General features: G+C 39.1%; 1 pseudogene; it reads left to right on the top strand.

Annotated features, from left to right (window-relative positions):
- Positions 1 to 8,205: 8,205 nt before the first annotated feature.
- LOC105004069 lies at positions 8,206 to 8,585 on the top strand (annotated as a pseudogene).
- The last annotated feature ends 4,224 nt before the right edge of the window (positions 8,586 to 12,809 follow it).

Below are 12,809 nucleotides of genomic sequence, written 5' to 3'. Positions count from 1 at the left end.
TCCCCCATCCCTCGGATTCTCCAGGCAAGAACACTGGAGTGGGTTGCCATTTCCTTCTCCAATGCATGAAAGGGAAAAGTGAAAGTGAAGTCGCTCAGTCGTGTCCGACTCTTCTCGACCCCATGGTCTGCAGCCTACCAGGCTCCTCCGTTCATGGGATTTTCCAGGCAAGAGTACTGGAGTGGGGTGCCATTGCCAGTCCCATCACTTCATGGCAAATAGATGGGAAAACAATGGAAATAGTGAGAGACTTTATTTTCTTGAGCTCCAAAATCACTGCAGATGGTGACTGCAGCCATGAAATTAAAAGACCCTTGCTCTTTGGCAGAAAAGCTATGACCAACCTAGACAGCATATTAAAAAGCAGAGACATTACTTTGCCAACAAAGGTCCATCTAGTCAAAGCTATGGTTTTTCCAGTAGTCATGTATGGATGTGAGAGTTGGACCATAAAGAAAGCTGAGTGCTGAAGAATTGATGATTTTGAACTGTGGTGTTGGAGAAAACTCTTGAGAGTCCCTTGGACTATAAGGAGATCCAACCAGTCAATCCTAAAGGAAGTCAGTGGAAGGACTGAGGCTGAAGCTGAAGTTCCAATACTTTGGCCACTTGACGTGAAGAACTGAGTCACTGGAAAAGACCCTGATGCTGGGAATGATTGAAGAAGGAGAAGAAGGGGATGACAGAGGATGAGATGGTTGGATGGCATCACTGACTCGATCGATGCAAGTTTGCTCAAGCTTCAGGAGTTGGTGATGGACAAGAAAGCCTGGTGTGCTGCAACCCATGGGGTCACAAAGAGTTAGACATGACTGAACAACTGAACTGAACTGAACTGAATAATTAATGATGTTGAGCCTCTTTTCATGTGGTTAATAGTAATTTGTATATCTTCTTTGAAGAAATGCCTGTTCATGTTCTTTGCAAATTTTTGAATGGAATTGTTTGGGTTTTTTTGTTATTTACTTTTATTTATCAAGTTTTTTCTTTCAGCACTTTACATATATCAGCCAACTACCTTTCAGCTTACAAAGTATTTAATGAGAAATCTGTTGATAATCCTATTGAAAAGCTCTTGTATGTGACAAGTCACTTCCCTCTTTTGCTTTCAAGATTCTTTCTTAGTATTTGTCTATCAAAAGTTTAATTATAATGTATCTTGTTGTGATTCTCTTTGAATTCATCTCTTCAGAGTTCCTTGAACTTCTTGGATGCTTATTTTTAATTATGTATTTTTATCAAATTGGGAAAATCTTCAGTCATCATTTTCAAATATTCTCTCTACACCTTTCTTTCTTCTCTTACAGGAATCCCCACAAAGTGTGTGTTGGTCCATTTGATTGTGTTCCAAGGTCCTTTAGACTCTCTTCACTTTTCTTCAATCTTTTTTCTTTCTCTTCCTCAAACTCAATCATTTACGTTGTCCTATCTTCAAGTTTATTGATTTTTTTCTTTTGCTGGCTCAAATCTGTCTTTGAACCCCTCTAATGAATTCTTCATTTCATTCATTGTTCTTTTCAGTTCCAGAATTTCTTTTTGGTCTCTTTCTAGATTTTCCTATTTCTTAATTGATAGTTCCATTTTATTGATACATTGTTTTCTTGACTTTCTCCACATCTTCCTTTAGTTCTTTGAGCATCTTTAAAGGAGGGGTTTTTTGTTTAATTTTTTGGACAGCTCTGCATGGCTTGTGAGATCTTAGTTGCCCAATTAGGGACTGAACCTAAGCCCCCTGCAGTGGAAGTATGGAGTCCTAACCACTGGACCTCCAGGAAAGTCCCTTAAAGTCTTTGTCTGCTGCTGCTGCTGCTGCTAAGTCGCTTCAGTCGTGTCCGACTCTGTGCGACCCCATAGACGGCAGCCCACCAGGCTCCCCCGTCCCTGGGATTCTCCAGGCAAGAATACTGGAGTGGGTTGCCATTTCCTTCTCCAATGCATGAAAGTGAAAAGCAAAAGTGAAGTCGTTCAGTCGTAGCCAACTCTTAGCGACCCCATGGACTGCAGCCTACCAGGCTCCTCCGTCCACAGGATTTTCCAGGCAAGAGTACTGGAGTGGGGTGCCATTGCCTTCTCCGTGTCTTTGTCTAGTAGATCACTATCATGTCTTTTTCAGGGGCAGTACTGGGCATTTGATTTGAATAATGTGGTAGCTCTGGTCATCAGATTCTCCTATTTCCCAAGAATTTGAAGAGTTTTGTTTCTGTTTATTATTATTATTATCATTATTATTATTAGTGTCTTGTGCCAAGGATTAACCCGAGGTGTAAACTTTAAGTTCTTTTCAGGTCTTTTCTGAGCCTGTACTTTTCCCTGGCCAGGCACGATGACTTTCTGATTTTCTTCACTCACCAAAAGGGAAAGAAAAATGAAGGGAATATAAAAATGTACCAACCTTTTAAATTCCCTGAGGTCACTTCAGATAAGGGGATGGAGGTTGCAACAATTGGGGAGGTACAACAATGGGCACCCATCTCTTGGTCTGCACCTCTGAGCCAGTAATCAACAGTCAGAGAACAGATCCCTGATATTTTATGGACAGAGTTCTCTTTGCTACCTTGGCTCCTGCAAGCTGCATTGCAAGCTGTTCCTGGAATCTGCTCACAGCTATCTGTCTCTGAACTGAGAGGTGGGGAGATGGATAAAAACTACTGTGCTAAGAGCTGAAATTGATCAAGATTAACCACAATTTACCATCTAAACCTTCCATTGGGATTGCAAGACTTCAGGAGAGTCTAGAGTTCCAAAGTAGTTACATCAAACAGATCCTACAAGTGTAATTGGTTTAAAAGGGAGACAGAATCCTTGTGCTTCTTCACCGTCTTCTCAGAATCCTCTCCATGAGTGTCTTTAAATTCTTGATTTACTTTAAATAATTCCCCAAAACAGGGAAATACAGACAATGCATTTATGTATATTAGTTATGCAAGAAACCTGAGGTTGATTTCAATACACAGATTCAAATAACAAATCATAATGTTTAAGCCCTATATCAAAAATTGGCAAATAAATGTACAGTTGTATGTTTTAGATTAAAATAATATGTGAAAGAGTAATTTTGTTTGTGATTACCCAATTTAATCACTTTTTCAGTTAACTATTGACCGATTGGAGACCCAGGTTTGATTCCTGGGTCAGGAAGATCCTCTGGAGAGGGAAATGACAGCCCACTCCAGTATTCTTGCCTGGAGAATCCCCTGGACAGAGGAGCCTTGCAGGCTACAATCCACGGGGTTGCAAGAGTCAGACACAACTTATCGACTAAACCACCACCAATTCCCAGGTCCCACTCACAAGACGTTAATTAAAAGAGTTTCTACTGTATTCTGGATAATCTGTAACTTATATTCTCTAAATCCCACAGATGCATTTCATGCCAACCTTACTTGACCTCTTGGCAATATTTGACACTATTGACATATGTATTTTTTTTTTAATGCTTTCTCTGGTCTCCATGCTACCACATTTTCCTGATCTTCTTTCTCTCTTTCTTACCCCTCAGTTTCTTCAGCGGGCATCTCCTCTTCTGCCCAGCTCTTAAACAATATCTCAGGGGTTTTTCCGAGCTTTGTATTTTTTTCACTGTATACTTACCTTAAATGATCTGATTCATTCCTGTTGCTGATGCCTCACAAATCTATAATTCCAAGTTCAGGCTCCATCTTGAGGCACACACTTATATACCCAACTGCCTTCTTAATATCTTTTCTTGGATACCCCTCTGGTACCTCAAGGATAGTATGTTCAAAATGGACTAATCACTTCTCCCCCAATGAATGAGTAGAGCTGATTCTCCAGTATCCCCAACTCAGTGAGTGGCATCATCACACCCTTATTTTCAAACCAACAACCTAATAATTGTTCTTAACTCTTCCTGTCCTTATCTGTGATAGCCAATGAATCTTCAAGTCCTGTTCCTTTTACCTTCTGAGTATTTCTCAAATCTATGTACTTCTCTTCATCTTTACTGCCATCATTCTCTCCTAATTTTTGTAATAACCTACTGAATGTTCTCCCTACCTCCAGTCTCTCTTCTTAGCTTGTCACTCTGCAACTAAAGTTGCATTCTCACGCTTCGGTGTGGGTACGACTGAATTAGTAAAATGGCTTATTAGGCTCTGCATGGTCCAGCCTCTACCAGTACTCTTGCCATTCACCCAAACAGTCTAGCCACGCTGAATTTTTTTTTTTTTCAGTTCCTACAACATTATGCTTCCTTGCCCTCAAGATTTTACATGCTATTCCCCCTACCTGGAACACTCCTACTCATTTTTCAAATCTCAAGTTTAAAGTCATTTCCTCAGGAGAGTTAACCCTGTCCCTAGACTAGCTTAGATCTTCCTGAAACATGCTCCCATTACACTTCTCTTTACTGTAATTACTTATTTAATATTTGTGTCCCTGACTAAATGAAGTTTCTATTAGAGTAGTGGCCTTATTTGTCCTACTCACTGCTGGATCCATAATCCAGTGCCTAGTGATACTCAATAAATACTTGTTGAGCGAGCGGAGGAGTAAACAAATTGGCAATAGGTAGCACTTGATAGGAGAAGGCAATGGCACCCCACTCCCGTACTCTTGCTTGGAAAATCCCATGGACGGAGAAGCCTGGTAGGCTGCTGTCCATGGGGTGCTAAGAGTCAGACACGACTGAGCGACTTCACTTTCACTTTTCACTTTCATGCATTGGAGAAGGAAATGGCAACCCACTCCAGTATTCTTGCCTGGAGAATCCCAGGGACAGGGGAGCCTGGTGGGCTGCCGTCTATGGGGTCACACAGAGTCGGACATGACTGAAGCGACTTAGCATAGCATAGCATAGCACTTGATAAATGTTTGTTGAATGAAACAGTCAAAAAATATGCTACAACTTTATATTCAGAGCAGAATTGTCCTCAGTGAGCCCAGTGACATGGAAGATGTTATTCAAGTATCTGGAATTCTGGGGTTCTTTTTGGAATTGCCTTCAGAAATGTGATATATTCTCCTAAATACCCTAGATAGTGCAAATAGTCAATGTTTACCTTTTGAGGATGGATTTTATTTTGGAATTAGCAAAATCACTCAGAGCCAAGATGGGTAATCATGCTGGGTAACACTATCAGAGGTGAAAAATTATGTGTGACTATAAATTAATGAGTCTGACTTTTTTGTATGGCTCATAAACTGGGTCTTAAGGCAATTCCAGAAGAGAAGTTCCAAAAATGTTTTGAGCAATGGCAAGATTGTTAGAATGTTTGTATAACTTCCCAAGGGAACTACTTTGCAGGGGGCACTGCTCATTTAGATGTATACAGTCAGGGATGTTTTGTCTCATTAAATAATTCTTGTTTCCTTTAGACACAATTTCTACCTATGTATAAGTTTTATTCAGAGCTTCAGGGAGAGCATGATATAGTAGATAGAGCCCAGAAATGTGAAGTCAATGTTACTTATCATCACCATTATTGTGAACATTTAATAATGAGCAAAGCAATTACAAATTAATCATCACTATAATTTGGCCATATAGCACTGCAAAGTAAAGCTGCTTTAGCCCACCTACTTTAAGTACCTCTCCCAGCTTAAAAAAAAAAAGTTATGAAATATAGGGTAATCCTTTGCCAAATAAGATAGCTCTCAAGGGTACCAACCACTGTGAGATTTGGTTGGCTCAGTTTATTGAAGCTAATGAGTGAGACCAACTGCCACAGATGGTGCCTTCAGACTCTGGTCAGACATCTCAAAAATATGTATTATTGGTCACAAGGGAAATCATAGGCAAGACCAGAACTACAGAAATAAATCTATCTTCCCTATTAAAAGCAAAAATAATAGATCTCACTTAGATCCCCTACTACATACCAGAAACTATGCTAAATTAGGCCCTTAATATACAAGTATTTTTTTTTCATTTCAGAAATCAAAGCTAAGAGAGATGAATTTGTCCATTATCATACATCTAGCAAGTAGAAGAGTTAGACTGAGAACCTGTGATCTGTAGAATTCCAAAGACCCAGTTCTTTCCACTTTACTCAAAGTACGTAATGAGCTAAGGCTGCCATCATATGCAAAGTTGGTACATTTTAAATCCTACCTCCATCACTCTGATTCTTTTTGTGGCCCATCTTCTCACCAGTGACTCAGTCTTCTGGTGACTCTCCTTTCTTCAAAACGAGTATTAAAATTTTTCTATTGAGTATATTTTTCTCAACTTCTTACTATAAAGTTGAGTGTTTTCTGATTGTGGTCTCAGGAACTGTCTTTGAAGAGCTATGCCTAACTTCTAACTTCATTTCTGCAAAAGTTGTTACTAAGGCTCAGATCCTGCCTATATGACCTGCCCTAAATAAACTAACTTTCCATGATCTTTGCTTCCTATGGAATGCTATGCATCAATCTTTCTTTGTGGGGAATTTTTCTTGCCACCTGATATTGAGTCTTCTATGGGAAATGGGAATGGTGGTTGATGGGACATTTCCAATTACTAAATCTGATATCTACATCTTGTCCAAGCATAGACTCCAACTTGTTTGTTCACCTTGCTACGGTCGGTCTCCCACAGAATACATTGACTGTCATAACACTTTTGTCATATTTCCATCTTGATCATGCCATTATGTAGATGGAACCAAATTTATTTACCACTTTTAACTTGATGCCCTCAGAGAAAAGCATTTGTCTTGGGTAGATTATATGACACATTATCTCTGTCTTCTAACTTAAAATTAGCAAAAAAAAAAAAACAAAACTATGTTGCAAGAAGCTTTAGTCCCCAAAGACAAGGAAACATGCAACCAAAGGAAATTAGAAAAGGATAGTAAAACTTTGTGTCAAAAATTTAGCGATACATTCAAATATATACCAAACTATAAATAACTATTTTTACCTATTAACAAGCTAGTACACTTTAACTCCACGGTTTTGTGTTTTTCTTTTGTCTCTATCCCTGATTGATTTCATGGCATTTATTTTAAGAGTCTGTTTCTAGCTCCTCATAAATTTTAACTCTTCACCTGTCCTTCATCATGATTTAATTATTATAAGCATCTCTTAAGTCACATCCATTCATGGAGCTCTTTTTCTGGGTCTTAAAATAATGTTGAACCTTCTAAATCATGTTCTGTATTCTCAAATGGCTTCTTGGATTGTAATGGGAAGACTACAGATGTGAAAAAAAATCTTACCTAAGACAAATATTTTTTGGTGAAGTGAAAGTAACTCAGTTGTGTCTGACTCTTTGTGACCCATGGACTGTACCATTCATGGAATTCTCCAGGCCAGAATACTGAAGTGGGTTCCCTTCTCCAGGGGATCTTCCCAACCCAGGGACTGAACCCAGGTCTGCCGCATTGCTGGCAGATTCTCTACTAGCTGAGATACCAGGGAATCCCTAAATATTTTTTAAGGAACAATCAAAAAGAATATGCAATGAAGCTAATTAATAGAGGTCTTGAAATTGCTGTTTTAGCAGGTCTCTCCATCCATATATTTATCCCACTCTTGCTCAGAACAACCTATAGTAGTATTAGTCTGCTAATATTAATTTTCCAAGGGTTAGCATTGGGAATTATTCTTACCAAATATACTAGGGAACTAAGTCACAGCAGACTTTTACAAGGTCTCATGACAATCACAGAAATAATATTTAGATGACCTGACTTCTACTAAGTTATTTTCTAAAAATAAGTTGACTTCTAAGGAGGTCTAACTACATGTTCCTTTGTTATCTGTTAGCATACAGTATCATTATATGTTAGAATACTAATATATATGTTAGTATAGTTATATGTTAGTATATGCATTTTTCCTCCTGCAAAGCTTTAAGTGTGAAAAATAAATTCCAGGGTGTGATAATCAGTGCTAAGAGAGTCAAGGGTTACTAAGAAAACCAAAGAAGAGAAACATGTGCAAGGTGTTGAAGCAAACTAGCAATGATTTTCATAATTCTCTTACTCTGACTCAGGGCCTTTCAGACTTTAAAAGCCACGATTCACATTAATAAATACATTTCATTTTAAGACTCAGAGTAGTTACCCTCGCTATGTGTAGTGCACCTTTGATGCTATTTCTGTTTCATTTTAAAAAATTCTGATCAGAACCTAATAAATGGGCCAAAATTCATAGTTTGAAAATCACTGTTCTGGGCAACCAAGGAGTGTGTCAGGTAATGGTCGTCAGCGCAGGGGTCATTTTGTAGCTGGGAAGGGACAGCTCTCACCCTCGGAGATGGTGGTTAGCAAGATGTACAAAGATGTACAGATGAGAGCAGCGATTAACCAAAAGTTGATGGAAACTGGAGAAAGAGAGGGCTTCCCTGGTGGCTCTGCTGGTAAAAACAATCCACCTGCAATGCGGGAGACCTGGGTTGGGAAGATACCCTGGAGAAGGGAACAGAATGCCTCAAAGAGTTGCTAAAAGCCAAGTTAATTGAATGTGGCTGAAAGGACACAGTTGAAGTCACACTGTTAAGAGGTAACTCAAGAAAAAGGACTACAACACGTTACTGTTGATGACTGGGTGGCTCAAATCACACCCAAAGGCAGAACCCAGGTACCTGACAGTGTAAAGGGGGAGCTCCTAGGAGAATAAGAACCTTCCTTGCTTAGCAACCCAGCCTTTAAGATTGAATTAGATTGTGTTGTTTTGTGGTTTTATTTCTGAAAGTAAAACTTGCCAGAAATTAGGAATCAATTTCCCAAAATAAAATACTTTTTGTTTTGGTGTGATGGTATACAGTTTTTGGCTTCCCTGGTGGCTCGGTGGTAAAGAACCTGCCTGCCAAGGAAGGAGACGCAAGAGACACGGGAGGATCCCTTGGAGGAGGAAACAGCAACCTGCTCCAATATTCTCGTCTGGGAAATCCCATGGAGAGAGGAGCCTGGCGGGCTACAGTTCATGAGGTCACAAAAAAGTCAGACACCACTTACTGGCTAAACAACAACAAATATGGCTAAAAAACATCGTTTTCAGTAACCATGTGTATGTTGTATTGATTTTTTTCTGCTCAATGTATTATTTTAATAAATATCTCATGAATGAAGAAAAAAAAATCACTGCTTTATGTTGCCCATATCTACCAAGGGGGAGAAGAAGAAGAGGAGGAGGAAGAGGAATAAGCTAATGATGACATAGGCTGCTGCTGCTGCTGCTAAGTCACTTCAGTCGTGTCCGACTCTGTGTGACCCCATAGACAGCAGCCCACCAGGCTCCCCCGTCCCTGGGATTCTCCAGGCAAAAACACTGGAGTGGGTTGCCATTTCCTTCTCCAATGCATGAAAGTGAAAAGTGAAAGTAAAGTCGCTCAGTCGTGTCCGACCCTCAGCGACCCCATGGACTGCAGCCTTCCAGGCTCCTCCGTCCATGGGATTTTCCAGGCAAGAGTACTGGAGTGGGGTGCCATTGCCTTCTCCATGACATAGGCTAGTCGAAGTCAAATGTAGTAAGAGATATTTAATATGATCCTTTTTTCCCCTCACTAACAAATATGTACCTTTTCTTCCAAAGAAACTTGGTATACTTGAATTCATATTATACTTAACACTCACCTGGGAATGTAAAACATTGTGTTTACTAGCTATGGATCATACAAGAAACATTTTTTTCTGAATTTTATACCCGATTTTAAAAACAAAAGATATGACACGAATGGTATTCTAATTCCATCTTTAAAAACTTCCAAGGGAAGTTATGTTTCATATTTTAAGAGTCCTGAAGTTTCTTGTTCTTATTTCAAGTGATTGTCCAAAAGCAAAGATGTATTTGCTTTTTTAAAAGATCAGCTAGTGTGAATTTTGAATATCAGGTTTCTGCTTTCACAGATAAATCATTTGTATCAAATTCATCTGTTTCTTCTTCCATCACAAGTGGATTGCAGCTGGCTGCTTTAAAAACCAGAATTTGGATTCTATTAACAGCTCTGGTGTAAGTTCCCTCTCTGGTGTGTCTGGGCTTCTTCAGTGCTGCACACACTGAACATGGCTTTAGCACAATTACTTAAAGCTCCTTCAATTAGAAATTGCAAGACAGTTGTCATCAAATTTATGTAACATGGATCAGTCAAGCATCTGGAAGAATTTGTATGTGCAACAGATTAAAAACCTACAATGCTTTCTCATCTTGAAATATATTATTGATTTTATAGCTAATGGAAAAATCAGCAGTGTTTCCATTTTCCTGGTTTTAAAAATATATATACATCAAGCCCAATCTCAAAGTATATATATATATATTTTTAATTGCAGTTAGGAAGTACATAATCTAGCTTTTCTTTCACCAGAGTGAAATGTTAGCATTACTTTTAAGACATGAAATAGAAAAACCACAAGAAATTGATAATTTTTGTATAAAGTAGCCTAGTTGCTAAGCATAATGAATTTTTCCATCTGGAGAGCCCATTTAAAACTTCACTCTACTTCTAAGCAATATTGTGTCATATAGTAGAGTAGACGGTATAAAAGGCCAGGGATTTGGGCTTAGCACATCCATTAATTGATAATGTAAATTTGGGTGATTTGCTTATCCTTTCTAGCCCTTGGTTTTCTAATTTTTAATTTATTTTAAGATTTTTAAAAAATGTGGGCCATTTTTAAAGTCTTTATTGAATTTATTACAATATAGTTTCTGCTTTATGCTTTGATTTTTTGGCCATGAGGCATGTGAGATCTTAGCTCCCTGACCAGGGATCAAACCCACATCCCCTGCATTGGAAAGTGCATTCTTTTTGTGTTTTTTTTTAGTTTTATTTATTTATTTTTATTTTTGGCTGTGCTGGGCCTTTGTTGTACATGGGCTTCTCACCAAAGTGGCTTCTCTCCTTGTGGAGCATGGGCTACTAGGCTTCAGTAGCTGTGGTTCTCCAGCTTCGTTGCCCAGCAATGTAAGGAATCTTCCCGGAGCAGGAATTGAACCCATGTCCCCACATTGCAAAGCAGATTCTTAACCACTGGACCTCCAGGGAAGTCACCTAATTTTAAAAAATGAAGATATTAACCACATGGTTTCTAAATTCCATGGGAATAGTGAGGGTTGAGATAATTGAGTCTACAAATATTAACAAATTATCCACTTTTTTCTTTCTGCATTAGTTAATGGGCACACCTCATAATGTAGATAGGAAATAAAGCAGTATCTTTGCCTGAATATTTGAGAGTTTAATAATCCTTAAAAAAAAAGAATCTCTGACCCCACTTAGGAACCAAAAAAAAAAAAAAAAGAGGTTTCTGAAAGTCTGTTCTGGTTATCTAGGCAAAGCTTGTGATGACTAGAGTAAAAGAATAAATCCTATAGGAAAACACATTAGCAAAGACTGAAGTGAATAATAAGATAAAACGGTGTGCTCATCCACCCATGTCAGTGAGAAAAGGCAATGTGTTTTTGTACAATTGAATTGAACAAAAATTACACTAACATATGAATCCTAGGGCTACCCGAGAGACAGAATGGTGACCATCTGGGGTGAAGAAGTTCCTTCTTCATGTAATCACAGTGATGACGTCATCCACAATAGGCAGAACACAGTGAAGTATTTATCTTTCATTCCACAAGGTGGTGTGTTTTATGTATAAACTATTCGGGTCGTGTTTTTATTCTGAATCTAATGATGTGCGTTTTAAATGGTTTTCTTATTTTTGCCTTGTTAGTACATCACTTACTATCTTGCCTCTGGGTCTAACAAATTGCCTGATGCCGATCTAGATGCACGTACTTGTTCCCAAATTGATAACACATGCCAAGATTTTTTGTATTGCCCTCAATAAACACACTCCTGGGGGTGTTCTTGACCCTGATCTCAATGAAAACTCTGAACGTGTTCCCTCTCTGCAAGAAGATCAGTTTCCACGTGCTTTCCCCTCTGTGGTTATGGCTTTAAAAATCAAATATACTTTAGGGAAATAATATGACTCTTTTCTTAGAAATATTATTTGCATATAGTATAGGACTGAATGAGGTTTGTGAAATAATATTAGAAGTTATTTAAAACAAAAGCTGGAGAATTGTTGGCAATAAACCTCACCAACTTTAACCTAAACATCTACCTGGTTGTGGTTGTTTAGTTGGTAAGTCATATCTGACTCTTGCAACTCGTGGACTGTAGCCCACCAGGCTCCTCTGTCCATGGGATTTCCCATGCAAGAGTACTTGAATGGGTTGCCATTTTCTTCTCCAGAAGATCTTCCTGACCCAGTGATTGAACCCAGGTGTCTTGCATTGACAGGCGGATTCTTTACCACTGAGCCACCAAGGAAGCCCAAGAATCTACTTCAGTTCTGTTCAGTCGCTCAGTCGTGTCCAACTCTTTGCCACCCCATGAATCACAGCACGCCAGGCCTCCCTGTCCATCACCAACTCCCGGAGTTCACTCAAACTCACGTCCATCGAGTCAGTGATGCCATCCAGCCATCTCATCCTCTGTCGTCCCCTTCTCCTCCTGCCCCCAATCCCTCCCAGCATCAGGGTCTTTTCCAATGAGTCAGCTCTTCGCATGAGGTGGCCAAAGTACTGGAGTTTCAGCTTAGAACCTGCCAAACACCTAGGATTCTGCTTTTCTTCTTTTCCATAATGACTTCTTCAACCAAACTCCCTCTGAAATACTGACTCTCAAAAGAGTCTAAGATCAGTTTCAAGGAGTCTAGGTTAAAAGTGTTTTCCGGTTCTTTGTGTTTGTCTCCTAGATCTTTGTTTCAGATACATCTGTACACTGAACGTCAGTGGGTACAGTGAGATACAAACTTATTCATACACTGCAGTGTGTATTTAGAGTGCATTTGCCATTAATTAACTCATTCATTCATTCTCTCACTCATTTGCCAAATATTTATTAAATGCCTTCA

Source organism: Bison bison, unplaced genomic scaffold (genome assembly GCF_000754665.1).
Source record: "Bison bison bison isolate TAMUID 2011002044 unplaced genomic scaffold, Bison_UMD1.0 scf7180017864472, whole genome shotgun sequence".
In the NCBI taxonomy this organism is placed as follows: Eukaryota; Metazoa; Chordata; class Mammalia; order Artiodactyla; family Bovidae; genus Bison; species Bison bison.
Note: the sequence above shows the minus strand (reverse complement) of the source record. Positions and strands in the feature narration are given on the sequence as shown.